This window comes from Pituophis catenifer, unplaced genomic scaffold (assembly GCF_029215685.1).
Source record: "Pituophis catenifer annectens isolate HBS135680 unplaced genomic scaffold, rPitCat1.0.hap2 SCAF_1, whole genome shotgun sequence".
Taxonomy (NCBI): domain Eukaryota; kingdom Metazoa; phylum Chordata; class Lepidosauria; order Squamata; family Colubridae; genus Pituophis; species Pituophis catenifer.
In genome coordinates, this window is record NW_027256881.1 from 257,180,400 (window position 1) to 257,205,807 (window position 25,408).

The following is a 25,408-nucleotide window of genomic DNA, read 5'->3' on the forward strand; positions in this document are numbered from 1 at the left end:
AGTAATTCAAAGTAACCCTGCTGATATAGAATAGAATAGAAAAAGAGAGTTGGAAGGGATCTTGGAGGTCTTCTAGTCCAACCCCCTGCCCAGGCTGGAAACCCTATACCACTTCAGACAAATGGTTATCCAACATCTTCTTAAAAATTTCCAGTGTTGGAGCATTCACAACTTCTGCAGGCAAGTTGTTCCACTTATTAATTATTCTAACTGTCAGGAAATTTCTCCTTAGAACTAAGGAGTTCTTGCTTCTCTCCTTGATTAGTTTCCACCCATTGCTTCTTGTCCTGCCCTCAGGTGCTTTGAAGAATAGTTTGACTCTCTCTTCTTTGTGGCAACCCCTGAGATATTGGAACACTGCTATCATGTCTCCCCTAGTCCTTCTTTTCATTAAACTAGACATACCCAGTTCCTGCAACCGTTCTTCATGTTTTAACCTCCAGTCCCCTAATCATCTTTGTTTCTCTTCTCTGCACTCTTTCTAGAGTCTCCACATCTTTTTTATATCGTGGCGACCAAAACTGAATGCAATATTCCAAGTGTGGCCTTACCAAGGCATTATAAAGTGGTATTAACACTTCACGTGATCTTGATTCTATCCCTCTGTTTATGCAGCCCAGAACTGTGTTGGCTTTTTTGGCAGCTGCTGCACACTGCTGGTTCATATCTAAATGGTTGTCCACTAGGACTCCAAGATTCCCTTGAGAAAGACCAGGTTAAGCAACAGACATGGCAGAAGATTTCAGAAATGCTTTTTACTTCAGTAAGATTGAATAACAGAGACACAAAAGCCTGTCCAACTTTCTCTTTTATGTTAAAAACAAAATGGGGTTATTTTGCATTTCTTTTCCATACTTTCCTCTTTCCCAGATCTGTGTAATCTTTCCTAAAAGCACTCCTCCTCTGAATGATTCATTCATTCATTCTGCCCATTTCCAAGGCCATCTCCAAATTCCTTTACAAAACTAGAGAATCTCTTTTAAGGAAATCAAAGTATATATTTTAAAATCCTGGGCCCCAAAGGATCTAATGTTCTCAACTATACTTATTGTCTTCAGAATAGATGAAATTTCCATGGAAGAAAAGAGAACAGAAAGGAAGTAGGGTTTTTAATTATTTTTAATACCACAATTTATTACAATATTAGGCCATTATTTATTATGTAAAAGGAATGGGTGTGCTCTGAAAATGATTTGAAAGAAAAGTTTTGCACTAAATGTAAATGAATTATTTCTCTACTATTCATTAACACAGTCCTTTATTTTGGTTTTTATGAGAGCCTTAAAAAAGATGTTCCTATTTCGAGACTTGCACAAATTGACTCCATAACACTATGTTTTCTTTCAAGACCCACAGTCTTGCACTTGCCCTCCAGAATAATTTTATAACTGTCCATAACTCTATTATCTTTAATATATTTGCAAGGAAAGGGTACCTTTAATTCAGTGTGGATTCCTGGTGATTGCCCAGATAAATCCTTGAAGTTTCTTGCAGTGGTAAAATCCAATTTTTTTTACTACCGGTTCTGTGGGAGTGGCTTGGTGGGCGTGGCAGGGGAAGGATACTGCAAAATCCCACTCCAGGGGAAGGATACTGCAAAATTCCCATTCACTCCCCACTCCAGGAGGAAGGATATTGCAAAATCTCCATTCCTACCCCACTCCAGGGCCAGCCAGAGGTGGTATTTGCCGGTTCTCCAAACTACTCAAAATTTCCGCTACTGGTTCTCCAAACTACTCAAAATTTCCACTACCGGTTCTCCAGAACCTGTCAGAACCTGCTGGATTTCACCCCTGGTTTCTTGGCAAGATTTTGGAAGTGGTTCTCCACGGCCTCGTTTCAAGGGCTGAGAGAGAATGACTGGCCCAAGATCACGCAGCAGGTTTTATGCATAAAGCAGACTAGAACTGAAGTCTCCACGGTGAGTTTTTAGCCTGGTGCCTTAACATTACATCAAACTGGCTTTTCTTTAATATGGTTTATTAAAACTGTGATATACTATTAAAGAAATGAGAAGACATTGCACTTGTTCCACCCATACAGCCACATTTTCCTGTGTCATTACATAAGACTACTTGCATGCTTCTGTGTGTGTATGTGTAATCTTTATGTTCCTGCAATAATTTGATATGCTAGCAATATTTACGTTTATTTATTGCTCAGTTATCTTACTTACTTGCTATCAAAATAATAAATAACTCCCTCTCCTGTTCATTTCTATATTACTTTATTCCATACTACTTTATTCAGGACTTTGACACAATGATCAACCTTTCCTATTTTGAACCACCAGCCCCAGCCCTCCTTATTCCAAATCATTTTTTTTCCCCCATTGTGGCAAATGTTCCCTTAAGAACCAAATAAGCAATTTTAGCATGAATTACAAATCATGTGCCAAAGAACAAATTGCAAAGGAAAATGTAATAACTCCATTCTTTGAGATATAAACTATACCATTTATGGCAAATGATTGAATAAAAGACAGTATAGAGACATATTATATGCTTGGAAATTAGTTTCTGAGAAGCCGTTTTCTTGGCAATAAGTGATCATCTTCTCTCTCTGATGAAAAATGAAATGCATACTCTCTTTTCAAATACTTGATCCTTCAAGTGAGCTAAGGATAACCAATCCCAAGAAGGCTGAAGCACTTTCCTAGAATATCTTCTCTGTCTGAATCACTTATTTCAGTTTTGGACAAGCCTGGCCTTAATGTTATGTGAATCAAGTAATGCTGCTTTAATGGAGGTTCTTCTCCTCACTGCCTCCCTCTGTTCCTCCAAAACTGCCTTAGTGATTTCCTAACTTAAAGAGGATTAGAAGGGCATGCTGAGGGAGTTATTTCTAACACTGATTGAAGGACTAGCGGTTACCAAACTAAGCAGATGGAAACTGCCTCCCTTTCATAAAAGAGAAGTCCATCCAACCTTTGCACAGAAAGATTAGGAGAAAGTGGGCATGTGTTTTGCTGCCTTAATTGCCTGTACAGTACTCTATACAGATGTACAGACAGGTTCTGACAGGTCCCAGAGTGGGTGGGAATGGTGATTTTGCAATATCGTTCTCCCAGGAGTGGGGCAGGAATAGAGATTTTGCAGTATCCTTCCCCTGCCATGTCCACCAAGCCACGCCCACCAAGACACACCACACCCACCAAGCCACGCCCACAGAACCGGTAGTAAAAAAAATTGGATTTCACCACTGTGTACAGATGTGTCATTTGAAAGTAGACCACTCACTGGCATTCCTTTAGTATAATTTTTATTTTCTTTCCCATAAAGACTAATAATCAGAGTTCTTAGATTCTTGGATTAACTGTTTCTAGTCCTAAATGTTACACATGTTTCTCAATCAGCACATGTTACACCTCTGGTCTAACAGAGGTTGCTCTGGTCTGAGAGTTGCACCGGCTACCGATATGCTTCCAAAGTTCAGTTCAAGGTGCTGATTATAACCTATAAAGCCTTCAAAACAAGGAATTGGGCTGTTGATGGATCTCTCCCTGATCACTTCACCTGATTATGGCTGTCCATCCCATAAAGTCCCATAAAGCCTGCCCTGGGCACCATCTATACTGTCATGCATCTGCCCATTGAAATACCCCCCCCCTCCAAATGAGCTTAGTCCTGACTCTATTGGCTTTTTACAAGACTTTAAAGATGTGATTCTGCTTCTGGGCTTGTGGACCAATAGAGGGTGTTATTGATTCTTTTCCTAATTCTCTATGGAGATGGCCTTTGGTCAGATGATAGTAATAGCAATAGCATTTATATACTGCTTCACAGTGCTTTACAGCTCTCTCTAAGCAGTTTACAGAGTCATTATATTGTCCCCAACAATATGGATGGAAGGCTGAGTCAACCTTGAGCCAGTGAGAATCGAACTGCCAAACTGCTGGCATTCGGCAGTCAGCAGAATTAGCCTGCAATACTGCATTTCTAATTACTGCGCCACCACGGTTCATTGTATTGCTATTGTATAGTCTGACAGCTATTGATAGTCTCTTCCATCCTCCTAGAATTTTTATCCATATAATTCTTTAGTATGTTACAATTATCATTAGAGTGAAACCCAGCTGATTATGTGTATTTGGATTATCTGATATATATATATATATATATATATATATATATATATATATATATATATATATATATATATATATATATATATATATATATATTATTATTATTATTATTATTATTATTATTATTATTATTATTATTATTATTATTATTATTATCTACATGGATGGCATGAAATAAAGTTCCATTACCCTTTCAGTAATAATATCAGCAGCTGCTAAGAAAGATATGACAGCTGTTTTTCCCTTTCTTTTTGAAGTTTTGCTCTTACATTAGCTGTTATTCAGGTTGTTTGTCAATTTATTTATCTTTGGCTCTTAATTAGGCATTCATACTGACTTTTGCATGACCTTGGTTACAGGAAAAAGCATTTTAACCTCCTTTACATGTGTGCTCTTTTTCTTTCTTCTCCATCCTTTGTCCGTGCCCTTTTTTAAAGTGATCTTTTTAAAAGATAAAAAGAGTAATAAAAAGAGTAAAGTGTTCTCTTAATAAAAAGAGTAAACTTTATTTCCTTTTCTTTTCCCCACGGGGATGATATAATACTAACAATAAGAATTCCCTGATGATATAGGATATATATAAGGAATCCTGTTGCCATTCATATCAATCTGACCTCCAATAATACTGAGGGACAAAGGCAAAAACCATTGGCAGGCCAAAGCTAAAATATAAATACCTAAATATCTAATCAGAGCCCTTGAAAGTCCTGTGTCAAACCAAGGAGGCCACTAGATTGCCAGCTTAAGTAAATTGACATTATGCATTAGGTATCCTGCAGGAGTCTAGGATGGCACCAATGTTTTCAATACACAATACACTTCCACAGACCAGCCTGACAAATCCAAGCTAAGCAGCCTGGGTATTTGCCTTTATTCAGTCCACTGAATGATTTCTGAGCTTTCAGGGTTTTTTTCCCTAAATTTCTAATAAAGCTTTAGGAAGGTTCCAATTTGTTTCAGGTTATTTTTAACTCAAAAAGCCAACACATTTCTTCAAAGCAAGAGGAGCTGAATTGGTCCCTGCATTTTCAAACAATCTTCAGTTTAAATGGAAAAGAAATTGATTTCAGAGAAGAAAATGTTGGTGTACAGTTCTTGCATGCAGCTTAATTTTTTTTGGCAGGCTGAAGGTGTTCCGAATGTGCATGAACTATCTTTCACTGTTCCTAACTTTTAATAGGGCTTCTATGGATTAAGAAGTATGAGGAGCCAGAATGGTTGAAGATTGGTGAAGACATCTAATAGCATAAAAAACCCACTTGCCCTCTTTGTTATCTTGCAATAAGGAAATAAGCCTGAACAGACTACACTAAAACTTTAATTTTACAGATGCAACTAACCGAATCTGACTTTGAACTTCACCAAAATATGTAAATTATGTGAAATTTAACTGTCTTTTGGCTTTCATGAGCCATGCTTCCCATAAACTGGTTGGTTAAATTCGGTTTCACTGCACAAAAATTAAGTTCTAAAGCCCCAGAAGAAAAGACTAATGTTATGACTCAGTTGTAAGAAAAATGTTATTAAAAATCTATTACAGTCTTGATGGTGCTGAAGGATCATGTATCAGAAAAATGTTTTCAAGATATGGTAGCACAGCTTTTTCCCTGTTCAGCAAACACAAGTCATCCGCTTGATAGTGTTCTCTGAAACAATCTTCCAAACCTCTGTATAAGTCTTGACATTCTTGTAGATATACTTGAAATGAAGTGCAGGATATCTGTCACATTTTGAAAACTGTTCTTTTTTTCTTTGACATTGGTATGGCTGACCAGCATCAGACATTCTCTTCTAGATTACAAGAAAGCACCACATGCCTCTTTTAAGTATCTAAGCAAATTGGCACATTCTTCAGCCAACTGTCAGAGAACTGATGTTAAAATAGCTACACTTTCCAGTTAATTTACTAAACTGGCCTTCTACAGCTCATTATTTTTACTTTAAACATTAAAAAAAATCTTATTGCATGAAGTTGCAACTAGCTTCAAGAATGTTTCATATATAAGTGTATATTTCTCCATTTACTGAAAAGCCATTAGGCTAGATGGCAAATAAATCTATGTTTTGGATGAGATCATGTCCCAATAAACAAATGGCCTTTTTTAACGGGAACGGGGGGAGCAGAATGTGGAAATCCTAGTAATAATATGACCTGGAGTGTTTACGTTAACTTCGGCTACTGAACCAGCTACATCCTATGCCAGTGATGGCTAACCTTTTTGTCATCGCATGCCAGTAGTGGGGGAGGGGTCGCACATGTGCGTGCCCACACCCATAATTCTATGTGCCCTGCCCCCATGCATTCATGCGCGACCCCCCCATGCTCCTGGTGGTACCAGAGGTTGGCAAACGGGCCGTTTCCGGCCTCCGGAGGGCCTCCGGGGTGTGGGGAAGGCCGTTTTCACCCTCCCCAGGCCCCTAGAAAGGCTCTGGAGGCTGGGGACAGCAAAAAATGGGACTTCCGGTCCCATTGGAAGTTGGCAAATGGGCTCTTTCCAGCCTCCAGAGGGCCTCTGGGGGGGGAGGGCATTTTTGCCCTCCCCAGACTCCTAGAAAGGCTCTGGAGGCTGGGGAAAGAGAAAAACGGGCCTTCCCCACCACCTGCCAAGGTCCTCCACAGGCAGGAAACAGCCTGTTTCCCTACTTCTGGTGGGCCCAGAAGGCCCGAAAATCAGCTGGCCAGTGTGGCCGGAGATGAGCTCGCATGCCCACTGATATGGCTACGTGTGCCTCCTGTGGCACACGTGCCATAGGTTCGCCATCATGGTCTTATGTTGAAAAAAAGAGACCTAGCTACCCTTGTTTATTTTTTTTATGACAACTTGAATACATTATTTCAATTAATGCTGTGTGAATTTGTTCCTAAAGGTTGATGAACACCTCTGTTGTTTCAGCTTGCAGCCACTCTTTTTTTTTTCTTGGGAACATAAAACATTTTAAAATAATGTTTCAAATAGTACTGAACATTTAGATAATGGCTGTACTTTATAATGAAAAATATCATTAACAATTACTTTTAGATGCTATATAATTAATTTGCAGCAGAAATTTTCTGAGTTGGTCCTGTACTATGACTTATTTTTCATTATGTAATGAGAATGTCATCTTCCCTTCCACCTTCTTCTCTTCCACAAACAAGTAAAATGTGATTATAGGTTATGTAAGTAGAAGTTTTGGCTGATGGGAAAAAATATAAGTGCAGGAGGAGTAATATTAATTGCATGTACCTGTTTAAATAAATGTAATTTATTTGTAACTTAATGTAAATTAAGAGCCAGGGATTTCTACAATTGTTTTTATTTCCTCTCCTTTATTACTTTATAAGTAACTTAAGGTAGCAAACATTCATCATACTCCTTCCTCCTCCTATTTTCCCCACAATGATTCCATGAGGGAGGTTGGGCTGAGACAGAAAGAGTGGGTCAAAGTCATCCAGCCAGCTTTCATGCCCAAGGCACAGTGGTGGGTTCCTACCGGTTCCACCTGGTTCCGCCGAGCCGGTAACGGTGATGATATGACATCACCGAACCAGTTCTGCCCCCCCGACTCCCCCACCCCATTATTCTTACCTTTTATTTGGCCCCACCCCCAATCTATTGCTGCCTCCTAAGTCCCAGCTGATGGCTAGAGGGAAAAAAAACTCTTGCCGCGGGGCTTCAAAGGGCTGCCCTACAGCTAATCAGTGTTAAAAGAAAACAAATGAGTAGACTGGTGCCTGCAAAAATACATGAGTAGATCAGTGCCTGCAAAAATAAATGTGTAGATCGGTACAGCCTGGTAGACCAGTACCTCTGCTAAATCCTAAATAATTGTCACATGACCATCAAGCCACGCCCACAAAATAAGCCACGCCCACAGAACCAGTAGTAAAAAAATTTAGAACCCACCCCTGCCAAGGCATGACTAGAACTCACAGACTCCTGGTTTCTAAGAAAGCCCTGGGAAACCATGAGTTCTTGTCCTGCTTTGGGCACAAAGCCAGCTGAGTGACTTTGGACCATTCATTCTATCTTAGCCCTGGGAAGAAAGCAACAGCAAACCACTTCTGAAATCTTGCCAAGAAAATTGCAGCAACTTGCTCAGCAGTCACGAGGAGAAAACACCAACTCCAAGGATTTTTTTTAAAAAAAATTAAATAAAATTAAAATTTTGCTTGGCCGTAGTTTAGTACTTGTGGCTTACTCATTTAGTATCACACTTAATATGAGTAGGGTATTATCTAACTTGAATTGTTATCTCTATGACTATTACCTCTTCAGACCAACTTTCAAGTTAATGACAATCTTTTAAATGGCTGTTTTCATTTTAAATTAAAACAAACAAGTATGAGAGCTGTATCTGTTTATACTTTTCTGTAGGACATGGATTACATATTTGATTTCAATGGAAAACATGGAAAAATTAAATAAACCTTTCTTCAATGAAGTCATACTGTAGTGCCTTATTTAGCATTTCAGATTTTATGTGTTTGTTTCGTCTATTGAGAATGAGTATTATTGAACTACATGCTTTGTTATGCAAGCATAGCCTTTCAAATTTTGGGAAAGTGCTGGATTTAACCTATAGAATCCTATATGTTTTGGTTCCCAGCCTTCTTCAGAACTACTTCTTCCAAGTAAAACTGCCCTGCCCAATAGCATCTTCACATGAAAACGAGACCCCCTCATTTTAGAAAACGAGATAGGGCAGGCACCCAAACCCTATGTTTCTTAGTAATGGACACTGCTTTTTGAAACGGTCCCCTTCCAGAAGCAAGATCCTAAAGATTTAAAGAAAGTAGTAAAGACAGTATTGTTATTGGGTCCCTTGTGCATAGGAGTGTTGAGACTTATTGTTTACATTGGTTTTTATGCTAATTATTTTGTTTTACTCTGTAAACTCTGTGTTTTACTTTGTATTTATCTTGTTAACTGCCCAGAGTCTATTATATGATTCTAGCAATATACAAAATTGTTAAATAAACAAAAAAGCCACTTCCCAAGAGTTCAAGAGAGGTTTTTTTTCATATATAGGCTGATTTAGTAAGTGAGGTGACTGCGATTTTCTTTTAATGGTCCTGAGAAAAGTAGTACTCTTAATTTTGCCCACATGAAGGAGTTACTACCCTTTGTTTCTATGGAATAAAAAAATTACAGTTGTTAAATCTATATGCAATTAACATTGTCATTAACTGAGTGAAACAATACATCATAGGCAACAATTTTTGAACCAAGGTACCTCAAATGGTCTAACAATATGTCCAAAATACAGGACTCATGACACCTGAGAAAATGAAATTTGGGGAAATTGTGGCTACATCAGTATTTCAAGCTGCTGCTGCACTGCTGCTGTGGCCATGAGACCTTCATTTTCAATTTTCCATGACAGTTTTCCAACCACCCTCACAATCCATCACTCTGTCCCCCAGCCAGCAGCAGCCACTTACCTGTTAGCTGATCTTGGACTTGCAATTTCCTGCTAGCTTCCCCAATGACTTTCTCCCTGAAAGCAGTGGTGGGATTCAGCCAATTTGAGTCAGTTCAGGTGAACCGGTATTTAAATTGCTGGCTGGTCCCACCCCTCCCCTCCCCACCCCTTTCAGGAGTCCACACGCCCCATTTTGACTCCCATGTAAATGCAGGGAGGCCTACTAGGCCCAAAATGGGGCACAGGGGTTGTGGTGCGGTCCCCCAGCAGCCCATTTTCGGTCCCAGCAGGCTGCAGGGGGGCTTACTAGGCCCAAAATGGGGCGTGGGGGCAGCGTGTCCCCCCCGTGACTCATTTTTGCTCCCAGGGGGGTGCAGGGGACCAAGTGCTGCCTGTCACACCTCCTGGCCATGCCCACCATGGCCATGCCCACCCAGCCGGTCATTAGGGCAGAGAACCAATTGTTAAATTATTTGAATCCCACCACTGCCTGAAAGCCTTCCACAAGCAAAGTAAGGAGGGAGGGAAGGACGGAAATGACAGAATGACAAGGAAGGAGGGAAGGGAGGAAGAGAAACAGGGAGGAAGGGAGGGAGGGAATGAAGAAAGATTTCTGATGCTCCCTGTCAGCTTTCAAAGGGAAAGTTAATGGGAAAGCTGGGAGGAAATTAGAAGCTGTTTCTGCTGCTTTTTTGCCCACTCGTCATCATTCTGTTTCTCTGTTTAGGTAATAAAATTTCTCTGAAACAATGACTCAATGGAGCATGGGTTTTATAGCATATTATTATGGGAAGGACAATTTGCCTTAAACTCTTGATACTGCCTAGTCTTATTCATTCATAGGCACATTCAAAGTATGAATCATCAAATGACATATCCACCAAAAGCTGCATAATATGCAAGTTATTATATTTTTAGATACAGTTCACTCTCATAACAGAATGAGAATTGTAAGTAATCCATAATGAAAAAATCACTTTCTGTAACCTAGCATTCCCAAAATTATAACTCCAACTCTTCACGTAGGCTGATGATGATGTGAGTTATAATCTAACACAGTAGTGGGCCATATCCCCAACCTCCGGGATATGGCCCACTACTGGGCTGTGAGCCGTTCAGGCTTTGGAAGTGCAAGCAGTTTGCGAGCGTGTGCACACACACTACATTTGTGAAAATGGCAGGTACATATGCCTGCCACTCATGCAAATGGAGCTCTGTATGTGCTTGCCTACCACTCATGTGGAACCATCCCCTCTCTCCCCACTCACCACCGACTAGTCTGCAAAGATGGAAAGATTGAGGAACTTTGGTCCAACATATCTGGAGGGCAATAATTGAGGGGAAACTATGCTATGCTCATGATCAGGCTCCCAAATGTAGAACTAATATTCCACTGAAATTATTAGATTGTGTTCTTTTTTTTTTCCTCCAATTTTTATTTATAAGTATAAACTAAACAGAACAATGAAACGTACAAAACATAAAAACATATAAACATCCATTTCAATACATGTCCAGTTTGTCGCAACTATAATATACATTTCTCTTTGTATTTTGACTCTTCCTTATTTGGTCATTCCCTTTTATCTATCTAATATTGATCTTTGTTGACCTATGTCTGTTCTTTGTTTCCATCATATTGTATTTGGTCATTTTATTTACTTCCTATTGCTTCATCTCTTTCCTATCTTTCAACTAACTATACCACTTTTCCCATACTAAGTAAAAGTCATGTTCTTCCCTATTTTGTAATTCCTTTGTGAGTCTATCTAATTCCGCACATTCCATAATTTTATTGATTACTTTATCTGGTGTTGGTATATCACTACTCTTCCAGTGTTGCACGTATAGTATTCGTGCTGCTGTTATCATATGTATAATTAAATAGATTGTTTCTTTTTCATAGTATCCATTCACTATGCCTAATAAGAAGCTTTCTGGTCTTAGTTCTATCTTTTGGTGTGTTATTTCCTCTATTTGTATTTTGATCCTTTGCCAATATTGTTTCGCCATTGGGCAGGTCCACCACATATGGTAATAGGTGCCTTTGTGGTGGTTGCATTTCCAACATGTTGATGGAGTGCCGGGGAACATTCTTGCCAATCTGGGTGGTGGCAAGTGCCACCTATAAAACATTTTATAGAGATTTTCTTTATAGGATACAGACATTGTCATTTTATAATTTAGATTGTGTTCTATATTACAAATCTATCAATAATTCCATAAATAATACTGATTTCTCCACTTAGAATAAAAAAATATTAGTAACACTGATTATATAGGGAAAATAAATGCCATCTGTTCGTTGTCCTTGATACAGTGTCCCACTGAACTAGAGAACATTTTGTTGACATCCATTCTGTGACAATAAACTCAGGACTGCAGGTTTTTAAAGAAAAAAAAAGGGTTCAATCATTCTCCAGCAAAGACATTTTAAAGGTTTCGAAGGTTATCGTTAATTATCCAGAGTTTTATTTTCTAAAGACACAAACCAATGAGCATCCTATTTATTACATTTTCTTTCTCTCATCACTTCTCCTCAAATAGAAGCGGAAGAAAATCATCACCGATAAGCAGGCTGAAGTAAAATTAAACATCTGTTTATAAAACAAACCAGTGGACCACTGACAGCTGTAGCGGAATGGCAAATGTTCCACAGCTGCCAGGCTCCTAAATTAACCATGATATTCATTTACAAACAGCAAATAACTAGGAAATGATGGAGTTCTGCCTTTTTACTGCTTGCAATGCAGATGAATGAAGGATTCATTTCAAGAAGGGATCGAAAAGGACAGATCTGTAAAGGCCAGCGCTTGTTCCCATTAAAATCAACTTAAAACTCCTTTTGGTGTGACTGAGCTTATAAATCAGATCTTAGCCCTTGATAATTCAGAGAATTTATCTTACTCTTTTACAATGACTCCCACTGTTACTTTCCTTCGAAGTATTTCAGAGCTAACCTAGATATAATTGTTCACCTCTGGAGCTGCTGAATGGTTTTGAAATGCTGAAAATGACACTTTGTGAAAAACAAAGTCCATTACTGTGTTTCCCCGAAAATAAGACCCTGTCTTATATTTTTTTGAACCCTGAAATAAGCGCTTGGCCCAGTGGTGAAATCTGAAACGGTTTAATGCCGGTTCGCTGGCTGTGCATGCGCAGTGCGCACCACGCACCAAATGCAAAGGTGCACGTGCAGTTCACTTCAAAAGGAGGCATGCAGTAAGTAGAACAGCGTGCGAGGGGAGGTGATCAGCTGTGGTGCGCAATCTTTTTTTTTACTTTTAAAAGCATTGCTTTTAAAAATAAAATAAAAGCCTCTGATGATCGCTCTGCTCAGCTGTGATCGTCAGGGGCTTTTTTTTTTTTTACCTTTAAAAGCATTTTTTCTACAACCTCTTTGGCTGAAGAGGTTGTAGAAAAAATGCTTTTAAAAGGCTCTGACGATCCCAGCTGAGCCGTGCGATCATCAGAGGCTTTTTTAAAAAACTTTTAAAAGCATTTTTTCCACAACCTCTTCAGCCAAAGAGGTTGTAGAAAAAATGCTTTTAAAAGTTTTTTAAAAAGCCTCTGATGATCCCGCGGCTCAGCTGGGCATGAGGGGGGCAGGGATTTTTGCTACCGGTTCTCCAAACCACCCACTGCCATAGCTACTGAATTGGATGATCCGATCCGAACCGGGAGCATTTCACCCCTGGCTTGGCCTTATTGCCATGTGCTCAAAAGCCCAATTGGGCTTATTATCAGGGGATGTTTTATTTTGGTGGAAACAGGGTAGTTAAGAAATATGCATATATATGAGCTGTGCTTTCACTTTACTTTTATTACTTTCTTTACTATTCATGTATATTTATTTAGCGGAGCTCCTAAATCCTTCCTAGTGAGCTCTTATGCTTCAGTAATAAATAGGAGCAGCATGACAATATGCTTGAGTTCTTCAGCACTGTAATTAATTAAAGAGGGGCAACTTATCATGATCATCATAATCAGCTATTCAACACTGTTAGAACAAGAGTTTCCAATTTAAAAAAAAAACATGATTAAATTCTGAAATTTAGTAAATTGGTGTCTGCTGAACCTCGCAAACTACACTGACTTGTCCTTCTGAGCTTGTCAATTGAAAGGTCGGCAGTTCAGCAGTTCAAATCTCTAGTGCCGCATAACGGGATGAGCTCCCGTTACTTGTCCCAGTTTTTGCCAACCTAGCATGTCGAAAGCATGTAAAAAAAGGCAAGTAGAAAAAATAGGGACCTCCTTTGGTGGGAAGGTAACAGCGTTCCATACGCCTTTGGCATTTAGTCATGCCGGCCACATGACCACGGAGATGTCTTTGGACAGCGCTGGCTCTTCAACTTTGAAACGGAGATGAGCACCGCCCCCTAGAGTCGATACAACTAGCACATATGTGCAAGCAGAACCTTTAGTTTTATATCTATATTCTTTTAAATATATGAAGATTAACTGGGTTAATAATATCTTTATATTATCAAAAAAGTATTTATTTTTCTTCCAGGCTCATTTCCAGCCTCCAGAGGGCCTCCGAAGCAGAGGTGAAATCTGAACCAGTTTGCTGGCCGCATATGCGTGCTGTGCGCCAAATGCGTGCTATGGACACTGCGTGCCAAGCACGTGCTATGCGTACACATGCACAGTTCACACCAAACGCGCACTGCATGTGCATGCACAGTACATACCAAAAGGAGGCTTCAGAAGGTAAGTAGAACAGCAAGGGGGGGGAATCAGCTGTGGCGCATGATCTTGGGAACCTTTTTTTTACTTTTTTAAAGCATTTTTTTACTACCGGTTCAGGTGAATAGGTAATAAAAAAATGCTTAAAATTTTTTTTAAAAAGGCTCGGACGATCACAGCTGTGCCATGCGATTGTCCGAGCCTTTTTTTTTTTTTACTTTTTTAAAGCATTTTTTACTGCCTATTCACCTGAACCGCTAGTAAAAAAATGCTTAAAAGGTAAAAAAAAAAAAAATTCCGACTATCACGTGTCGCTCAGCTGATCACCTGAACTTTTTTTAAAAAAAATTTTTACTACTGGTTCGGTGAACCGGCCTGAACCGGTAGCATTTCTCCCCTGCTTCAGAGCCTGAGGAGGCCGTTTTCACTCTTCCAGAGGCTCGAGGCTTTCCCTGGTTAAGGGACAGAGTCTTCCCGCTTGGTTCTCTCTTTAAAGAGAGAGAGGTGCTTTTTTCCTACTCTTGCAGTAGTGGTTAGTCCTTTTTGATGTGAAATTGATCCTTAAGATTCAGTGAAAAGCAAAATGAAGGAACCCATCTTTCTCATTAGTCATTCCTCTTCCTATATTGTACATCTTATGAAGGTGACAGTGACCCCCCCCCCAAAAAAAATGCTGCTGTCTTTAGCCTTAGTGGCCTACTCCATTCCTACCCTCATTGAATATGGAGTTTCACAGGGAACCTTCACAAAGTTTCCATTTGCAAACGTTTGGAAGGCAGTAAAGTCAGAACTTCGGAAATGTGCTAGAAGGGGGAGGTCAGTGTGTCCTTACATAAAGGCAATCATTGAACCTCGAGCTTTTAAAATATATTTTCATCACCAGCTGGTTCATCTTCCACATCCAAACTCTCAGGGGAGGAACAATTAACAATTTAATATTGAAGGAAATACTATTTGGGGAGCTGACAAAGCAAAGCTCTGAAAGATCTTCATGGTATTAACTTCTGAAGCCTGCATATATTTTGTTTTGCAAACATTCAAATTGGTGTTCCAGCTGCACAATTTCCCAAAGGATTGTGACTTTTAAAAATGCATGTAAATGATGTTCTAAAACTGCCAAATCTCTAATTTGGCAGATTTTATGTCCTTTTCAAGTTTTTCAACCATCACATCCAAAAAGAGACACATGAATAAATCAGAAAAGGAATATTTATGCTGAAAGAAGCAAATTCTGTACTTTGCCTTTAAAAAAAGAATAAAATACGTTCCTTTCCAGTTTTACATGTGCACAATTTCTACCAAGACCACGTTTCCAAATGACATTGTGCCAAGTATAATTTGACATTTTAGAAGAACTCATTATTGGAAGCAAATCAACAAATGCAATGCAGGTTTCATATATGATGGAAAACTAAAATTAATCAGGAAATAAATGTGTAATACTTCAATAAATCATGCTATACAAACATCAGATGGCTGAAATTGAAATCTCAAGGGCTTTTAATTTAAATACCTCATTTTTAAATCTCATAACTACTTTCAAAAATTATTTAAGAACTTAATTTAAAATATAAAAATCAAGTATAAGAATGGGGTGATATCATTTTTGTTAATTGAAGCATTTTCTCTTGAATCAAGAAAGGCAAAATCATTCTCTGAAGACTTCTGATGCCTCAAATGCGTACTGTGGGAAGATCTCTCAAGCCAGATAAGTAGATTTTGAAAAAAACTAGAAGCTGGAAAAGACAGTTCCAGTTTGCAGTGACAAATTTTGTGCAATACTGGGTTATTAGAGAACAGCCAAGCTGACCCACCAGTGTCTTATAATAATCACAAAATTAGATGCCTTCATCGAAGTGTTGAATTCTTGGTTGAAGTAGGCTACCTATGAGCTACCTAATCCTACAAAATGGATTGATGCTTATCAAAGAGTTTATACTGATTATAACATCATGTAAAGGTTTCCCTCGCACATATGTGCTAGTTGTTCCCGACTCTAGGGGGAGGTGCTCATCTCTGTTTGTAAGCTGAAGAGCCAGCTTATCTGATGACAATTCTGTGGTCATGTGGCCGGCATGACTAAATGCCAAAGGCTCATGGAACACTGTTACCTTCCCACTAAGGTGGTCCTTATTTTTCTACTTGCATATTTTACATGCTTTCAAATGCTAGGTTGGCAGAACCTGGGGCAAGTATCAGGACCTCACACCGTTATGCGGCGCTAGGGATTTGAACCGCCGAACTGCTGACCTTTCTGATTGACAAGCTCAGCATTTTAGTCACTGAGCTACTGCATCCCCTATATCATCATGACTGTGTCCCAACGACTCACGAGTCAGCCTTTGACCTCAAGAAGCCCTGTGCTTATTCTATTAGGATGGGTGTATCTTTATTTATTCTTCAGAAATGTGTGGTTTATTTATTTTTTCCCATCACTGCACAAGTTTTCTTCATTTTATGTAGACTCCTTTCAATCGGGGTTCAGGCTAGGGTTTGGGATTGAAGCAGCATTGATAAGGGTGATAAATAGTGCTGACTACATGGCACATGTAACACCATTATTCAGTGAACTGTACTAGCTGCCAGTGTTTTTCTGTGTGAAATTTAAGGTGCTGGTTTAAAGCCCTAGATGGCTTCGGACTGGGTCTTTTTCTAAGACTTTCTACTCATCCAATTTGATCTGGACAACCTGCAGATCCCATGAGTCAAAGTGTATCAACTGGGCATTTTCTGCTGTAGTCCCTGCCTTATGGAACATTCTCCCTCAGAAATTAGAATGTTCAAATCCTGTTGGCTTTTTGCAAAGCTTTAAAAACTTGGTTATGTACCTAGGCCTGGAATGTTCTATGGGACCCATTTCTTGGCTTTACTATTAGTTGTTTAATCATCAGGCTGCTGGTGATTTACTTATTTATTTTGTGGATGTTTTTATTGTTTTAATTTTTAAAAATTATCTTAATTGTTTTATAATTTTAGAACTATAAGTTGCTCAGAGTCACTTGGTTGAATTGGGTGGCTATAGAAAATGAATGAATGAATGAATGAATGAATGAATCTTTCCAAAACATGCTGTATGTTGATCAAAACAGCACAGGAAATGGGTACTTTGAAACTCTCTGAAAGTTATATGTTTCAAAGACTTCTATACTTTATACTGATTATAACTTATATAGTAGGACTCAAAGAGTAATGGATGCAAATAAAATATCTGTAAATATGTATACAAAATAAGAGTTCATCCCTATCTAACCCAGCATTTTGTTGTCAAAGTGTCAAACAAATGCTTACAAGAAGCTTATAACCAGGAAATAAATGCAATACTATTTAATTTCATCAGTCACTTCCTCAGTATTCATTTTTTTATTTATTTTTATTTGTCAAGCATATATAAGGTAACAGATAAAAGTATAAACATGATTATGAATACATGAAATGGATACGAATAAAAAGGGACATTAGGACAGGGACGATAGGCATGTTGGTAGGCTATTCAGAGGAGTAAAAACTCTGACACTGAACTTAGTAATATAGCCAAACTTAGTAATATAACCATCATATTTTATAAAGTTAGGGATTAACCACAACTTTTTACAGAGTTTTATTAATTATATTTACATCCTGTCTTCTTTTAGCTAAGGTCATGTCCTTAACACTTCTTCCTCCTACTCATAGAGAACAGTCCTATGAGATAGGTTGTGGAGGGAGGGAGAAAGGGAGAGAAAGGGAGAGAAAAGTTGGTTTAAAGTTACTAAGGGATTTTTCATACTATAGCCAAGGTTAAACTTGAACCTGGACCTTCCCAGTCAAATACAATACTTTCACCACTTTATAAATTATTTCTGAAAACAGACTAAAATGGACAGCTTTTGTATATACAGTCACCAAGAGCTGAGCATGATGGCATCTAACTTAACTACATGTTGTGATTCTAAAGCAAAAAATGTCCTGCGTGAAGATGTTTTTTCCAGAAATAAAATATAGGACTTTTGCCTAAACACAACTATTTTCATATTGCTTTTCATTTTAAATTGCTTTTCATAATATCATTAGCATTTTCATGTTTCATGTTCTCAAGTTGAGAATCAGTCCAGAATCTGTAAGCCTTTATGGAGGTGTGAAATGGCAACAGCAACAGGGGAAAAGGGCTTATTCTAAACCCTGTAATTTTGTTGTGCTCAAAGCTTTACACAATAGAAATATGCATGATGTTAAATCTGTGTCAAAAGAAAAGTAATAATTGTTATGTACTAGGCTACCTGCGCTCTATGTCATAATCTTTCCTTATATTTTAAACTCTAAAAAGTATCAATGATGGTAATCTTTACCCTGGACAGGCTTTTTTCATTACAACAGGCATTCCAGCTCCATAAGAAATTTAATGTTTAGATGAAATTCCATGTTTCTTCATTTATACATCCTGGGCTATCTGAAGGATTAGCATTGTAGCCAAAGAAGAATAGGACCCTCAGACATGGCTGCAACTGAAGCTTTAGGAAAGCTCAGCAGTTCTATGGACATGAAGCAACCAACATCTTAGAACCACAACAGCAATTTGGAGAAACTTTCTCAGATCAAACATTTTATGCATTTATTCATGCTTGCATTTACAGCCCACTTTCTTCTGAGAGCACAATGAAGCCTACAAGGGTTTCTCTCCTAAATGTATTCCTACAGCATTCCTATGAAGTAGAAGAGTCTTGTTCATTCTGTCAATCTAACCAAACCAATGGTATATATTTCTTTCATTCTTGTAATTCGCTTTTGTATTCATTCAGTAGCCATTCTTTCTTGATCCTATCTCTTCCAGTTTTTCCAGATATTCTTCTTATGTACCGCTTTCCCACCATATTCAATTTTACTTTGTGTTGATTTCTACTGAACAAGCCAACTCTCACTTTATTTATTTTATTTTATTTTATTTTATTTTATTTTATTTTATTTTATTTTATTTTATTTTATTTTATTTTATTTTATTATTTTATTATTTTATTTTATTTTATTTATCTTATAAGCCTCCCGATCTCCGAAAAGGACTCAGGGCGGCTCACAGCAATAAAATAGACAAATCAATATTAGATGTTAAAAACCATTAAAACTCCCCTTAAAAACCCCTTCAGTCCAATCAGGCCTAGAAATAACCATGTCTTAAGGTCACGGCAGAAAGAGCGCAGGTCAGGGGCCACCCGGAGCTCCAGGGGGAGTTGATTCCATAAAGTAGGTGCACCCACAGAGAAAGCCCGTTCCCTAGGAGTCGCCAGACAACACTGCCTGGCCAACGGCACTCCAAGGAGGCCCTCTCTGTGGGAACACACCAGGTGATGGGGAGATGTCGCTGGCCACAGATGGTCCATCAGGTACCCTGGGCCCAAGCGATGTAGGCTTTATAGGTGATAACCAGCACCTTGAATCTCACCCGGAGGGCAACCGGTAGCCAATGCAGGTCGCGCAGGAGGGGTGTAACATGAGAGTGTCGGGACACTCCCATCACTACCCGTGTGGCCGCATTCTGCACCAGCTGAAGCCTCCGAGTGATCTTCACTTATGTATACTAACACAGTAGAGGCATGAACTTATAGAGTCATTTTTGCTTCTTTCAAGAAACAAAGCACACTACCTGCTATCTTTCTACCAGGATCTTAAATTCTGTCTATCCATTTTTCCATTTTTGATAAATATTCTACCAAGGTTCATAAAGTGATATATTGCTGTGGGCTTTTTTTTTTTTACCATTTATGCATAATGTATGATCTTTCATTCTGTTTTCCAAACTAAATTCAACTATCTTGATCTCTGACACATTAATTTTCAGATCCATATTCCTCAATGCACCATACAGTCTATTTTAGCATTCTCTGCCATTCTCATTCTGAGCTAGCAAATGACATCATCTGCACACAAAAGTACATAGAGATACTATGTATGTATTAGAATGTACTGTGTTTCCCTGAAAATAAGACCCTGTCTTATATTTTTTTGAACCCTGAAATAAGCGCTTGGCCTTATTGCCATGCCCTCAAAAGCCTGATTGAGTTTATTATCAGGGGACATCTTATTTTGGGGGAAACAGGATAGAATAATAGATAAGTTGGCATTCTAGAACAGTGGTGGCGAACCTTTTACTCACCGAGTGCCAAACGGGTATGCACTTCGCTTAAGTGTGGCGCCTGTGAGCTGCGTGCACAACTGCACCATTTGTGCATGCGCACAGCTTTTGCACAGCTCCCCCCGTATGCTGCGTGTGCAATTGCACCATCTGTGCATTCACATGGCTTTCGCATGTGCAATGCATGCACGTGAACACCATCTGTGCATGCAGTGCTGCACGCAGGTACTAGCATACCTATGCGCAAACACATGTACATGCACAGGCAAGCTCCAAAGACCAGCTGGGTCTCCGGAATTGCGTGTATGCGCACTGGAGGCCCAAACACCAGCTGGGGTACGTGTGCATGTGCAGCTGCAGCTGAGTTGGGCAACAACTCATGTGTCCGGAAAGATGGCTCTACGTGCTACCTCGGGCACGCGTGCCATAGGTTCGCCATCACAATTCTAGAATATGATGGTCAGAAATAACTGTACACACTAGCACTGTTTAAAATAGTATATATGTTATTTTGTTTTTACCTTTGTTTCATGGCAAGTGGAATGCCAGGACAATAACACTGCATTCAATATATTTATAGGTAAACAATAAAAATATATATATTTTTAAAAAGTACATGCAGGTCCATGCCACTAACCAACACATCTATAATATTAACACTTGTCCTTGTATATTTATCACAAATGCATTAAACGACCTAGGAAACTGTGCAAATACTTGTCTTACTGTCTACTCATTGTGAAACCTTTCTCTAACTATTCCATTGTTCTCATGTATGATTTACTTTCATCATAGACCATGCTCATCACATTCGGCAACCAACCTTCAAGTTTATACTCAGTTTAGACTTTGAAGTTAATTAAGAGGATCCTGTCTTGTAAGAAAAAAAAATCCATGCTTACATTATGACTTGATAATAAGACTGAACTTCGGACATTGGAGAGCATCAGATGGCCCTCATGTTTCAAAGGAAACGTTTGGGTCCAACAGAGAGAAAAATATTGGATTCACAAATGGAATTGGATCATGACTTTATTTTTTTTTTTAAAGACATATAAATAATAAATCAAAAGGATGGTGGATGGTACATGCATACACACATTGGATTATAAGGGATTTCCTACAGCTACTTTCTTGGAACTACTAAAGGACCTTTGATAAAGATGACAAGAATTTTGAGAGAAGAGACAAAAAGACTGAGAGAAACCAAATATTAGAACTTTATTTGTGTGACTTAAGGATCACTGGTAGAAAGTGGAAAAATACAGAATTGATTTATTTGATTATGGTTAAAACAATGATTTGTTCTCTCTTATTATAATTTTATTGGAATTTGATTATGATACTTATGTTTGGTAATGTTTAAATGGGTATGATGGATTAATTTGGAAGGTCATTGTTTTTAAACTGTTAATTGGGATTGGATTTTGATTATTTGAAGAGAAGGATTATAAGGAATTTGCTTAAATGGAAATGGAGATGTAAATATTTAATTTGTTATCTCTTTTAAGTCTTCCTGGACTTTTTCTGAGTAATAAGAAGAATTCAAGATTTAGAAATGGGTTTATTAAAAAAATGGGGTGAGGCATGGAATGAAGTATATGCTGTATTTCTGCATAAGGTTTTATATTACATTTACTTGTTTAATTTGTTTAATACAACCCCGAAAAACATTATTGAGAAAATCTGCATCAAATAAAATCTACCCAGCCTGCTGTATCTTCTAGAGCAGTGGTTCTCAACCTTCCTAATGCCGCGACCCTTTAATACAGTTCCTCATGTTGTGGTGACCCCCAACCAGGGGTGGGTTCTAAATTTCTTTTACTACCGGTTCTGTGGGCGTGGCTTATTTTGTGGGCGTGGCTTGGAGGTCATGTGACTGAGTGGGTGTGGCTAGCTGGTCATGTGACCGGGTGGCCATGGCTATGTGTATAGGGACTACTCAGAGGGCTGAAAAAAAGTCATTTCTGACAGGTCCTCGCACTTTTGACTGGTCCTCACACTTATGACCATCCTCACATTTATGCCTGTGCAGCATTCTTAACAACCATGTCACTCATTTCACAACTGCTTCTCTTCAACATGGTATAAGATAGGGCAAAAAACGTAAAATGTGAGGACAGTCGTAAATTCGAGGACTGGTCAAAAGTGCGAGGACCAGTCAAAAATAACTTTTTCAGCCCTCTGAGTAGTCCATATGCATAAAAGGATACAGCAATAGAGAGGGATGAAGGAAGGGAAGGGAAATTAGAATAGGAATGAAGGTAAGAGAGGGAGGAAGAGAGGAGGAGAAGGAGAAAGAGGAAGTAGGGAGAAGAAGAAGAGGGGGGGAAGAGAAAGTAAGTAAGAAAGAAAAGACAAAGGTGGTAGGTTTGAGGAGAAAGATTGCTGTACAATAAAAAAGATGAAAGGGAAGAAAGCCAACCCCAAACAAATATAAAGATATTAAGATAAAGAATGAATTGTTAAACTTTAAAGAATAAAAGAGAACAAATAGGAATAAATAGCAATAATTAGAAACACACATACAAACATACAACATATTTTCTTTGAACAGAGTATTTGGCCGGTCCACAAATTTAAACAGTTGTAGGAGGTTAGCAGCCACCCCTTTCCTAGAAGAATGAAATATTTTGGGAAATATTAAAAAGGCAGAATATTATATTTCCCTGGATGAGAAATGGAGAAGCATATTTTACAGACAAAGCAGCTCCCACCTTCCTGCCCCCCACCCTTTGTTAATGGGTCAGAGGCAGAAAGTCAATCCTTTGTCAAAGGACATTTGCAACACAATAGCAACAGAAACTAACACAATGGGCCCCATCAAGCCATGTGATCCTGTCCACTATTAAAACATCTTTCCAAACAGTCTCCATGTTTCCAGTGTCTTTTTCCCCACTTGGAGCAGAACCCAGGATATTTCTTCCAACACAGTATTTAGTCATTTCAATTAAATTTACAATTTCTATATTTCCTTTTTACCATATTTATTCCTCAACTATTTTTTAAAAAAACCAATATTACCCTTCATCCTCATCTCTAATCTTAATCAAATTCAATTTTTCCCTTCTATTCTATATTATACCCCTTTGCATTGTCATCTATTTTTATATCCATCCTCACATTGGTTAATTATGTAATACAGTTGTTTAATACAAATTCAACATTTTAATATAAATCAATTAGTTATATAACTATCTTTTTTGTATATTTATCAATATGAACATGAATATTCCAATTATTTCCATGCAATCCAATTTCTTACAAATCAATTAATTATATTTACCAATAATAATAAACCAAATAATTTCCCCCATATATTCCTCCAAACCACAACTTAACCATTTCTGCTTTCAACACAATATACAATTAATAGTATCTCAATTATTACAATTCCCTAGTTAAATAGAGCTTTTTTTCTTTTGTGTTTTAAAATCTTGAACCTCCTCTTGCCCTAAATTTCCCAGTTTGCAGTTTTGTACCTACCTTTTTTGGTGAGGAAAAAGAAAAAGAAACCTCTCTGCCTCATTTTGTCACGTTGCAGCTAAGACCCTGGTTTCGCTTTCTCTTTTCAGTATAGCTAGGGGGAAAAAAACTTGCTCCAGGAATTTACCTCTTTGCAGTTAGCTCTTTGAAGCCCCGCGGCAAGAATTTAAAGTTTTTTTCCCTCTAGCCATCAGCTGGGACTCCGGAGCAGCAATAGATTGGGAGTGGGTGGGGTAAGCGAAAGGCGACCGGGCGATCCAGCAGAGGCAGAGGGTGAGTGAAGGGGGGGGCGAGAGAGGGCTTTGGCGACCCCTGGGAAATGGCCATTCGACCCCCAAAGGGGTCGCGACCCCCAGGTTGAGAACCGCTGTTCTAGAGGGATCTACTTCATGTTTCTAAGTTACATGAGGTTATCCCAAAGGTGCTTTTTCAAAACGCAACTGGACCTCAATCAGAATAGAGCTGGAAGGAACCTTGGAGGTCTTCCAGTTCAAACCTCTGCTCAACCCTGTGCAGTCTTTTCTTAAAAACCTCAGTAATGAAGCACCCACAACTTCTGAAGGCAAAGCTGTTCCACTGGTTAACTGTCCTCATTGTTAGGAAGTTCCTCCTTAATTCCAGGTTGCTTCTGTCTTTGATTAGTTCCCATCCATTGTTTCTTGTCTGCCTTCTGGTGCTTTCAAAAATAAGTTGACCTCCTCTTCTTTGTAGCAGCCCCTCAAATACTGTAATACTGCTATCATGTCCTTCTTTTCCCTAGACTGGTCATATCCAATTCTTGCAGCCGTTCTTCCTATGTTTTTGTCTCCAGGCCCTTAATCATTTTAGTTGCTCTCATTTGCACTTTTTCCAAAGTCTCAGCATCTTTTTTGTATGAGGTGACCAAAGCTAGATGCAGTATTCCATTTGTGGTCTTAATAAACATTTATAAAGCAGCACTAATAGTTCACATGATTTTGATTCTATGCCTCTGTTTATACAACCAAGGATTTTATTAGCCAAGAAGCTTCTTGGATAAGAAGCAAAGTGTCTTTGAGGAGAAAAAGTTGTCTTTGGAAAAAGCACCTTTGGGACAACCATGATATGGATCTCATGATATGGATCTCATGCCTACAGTATGAGGCATGATACTGCCTCATACTGTAGGCAGTATGAGGAAGAAGCTATGGGGAAGAAGCTCAGAGGCAACTTTTCTTTGTTGTGACCCTGAAGCTATTGAATAACTTGCTCCCTAATCTCAGATTAGTCACTTCTTTGCTAACTTTCAGAAAGGCAGTCAAATATTCAGTTCTGCTGGTCCTCTGGGAATTAGCAATATTAGCTGCCTATTTACTGTATTATATGTATTATTTCGGGGCTTTTCACAAATAATATGGATTTTTATGTTGAATTGTCTTTGTTGCATTGCTATTGTTGAAAACTGCCCAGAGACTTCAGATAAGGCAATATATAAATAAATATTATATTATATTGTTATCATAGCAAAAAACATTCTCTCTTTCTCTCTCTCTCTCTCTCTCTCTCTCTCTCTGTGTGTGTGTGTGTGTGTGTGCGTGTGTGTGTGCGTGTGTGTACACTTCTGCAGACACCTACATGCAAAAAAAATATATGCTGAATTTCTTCACTGTAAGTTATCT

General features: G+C 38.6%; 1 protein-coding gene across 1 annotated transcript in view; it reads right to left on the reverse strand.

The window, feature by feature from the left end:
• SPON1 (spondin 1) overlaps positions 1-25,408 on the reverse strand; it is a 342,309-nt gene that overhangs the window by 226,761 nt on the left and 90,140 nt on the right. The gene's annotated exons all lie outside the window — the stretch shown is intronic.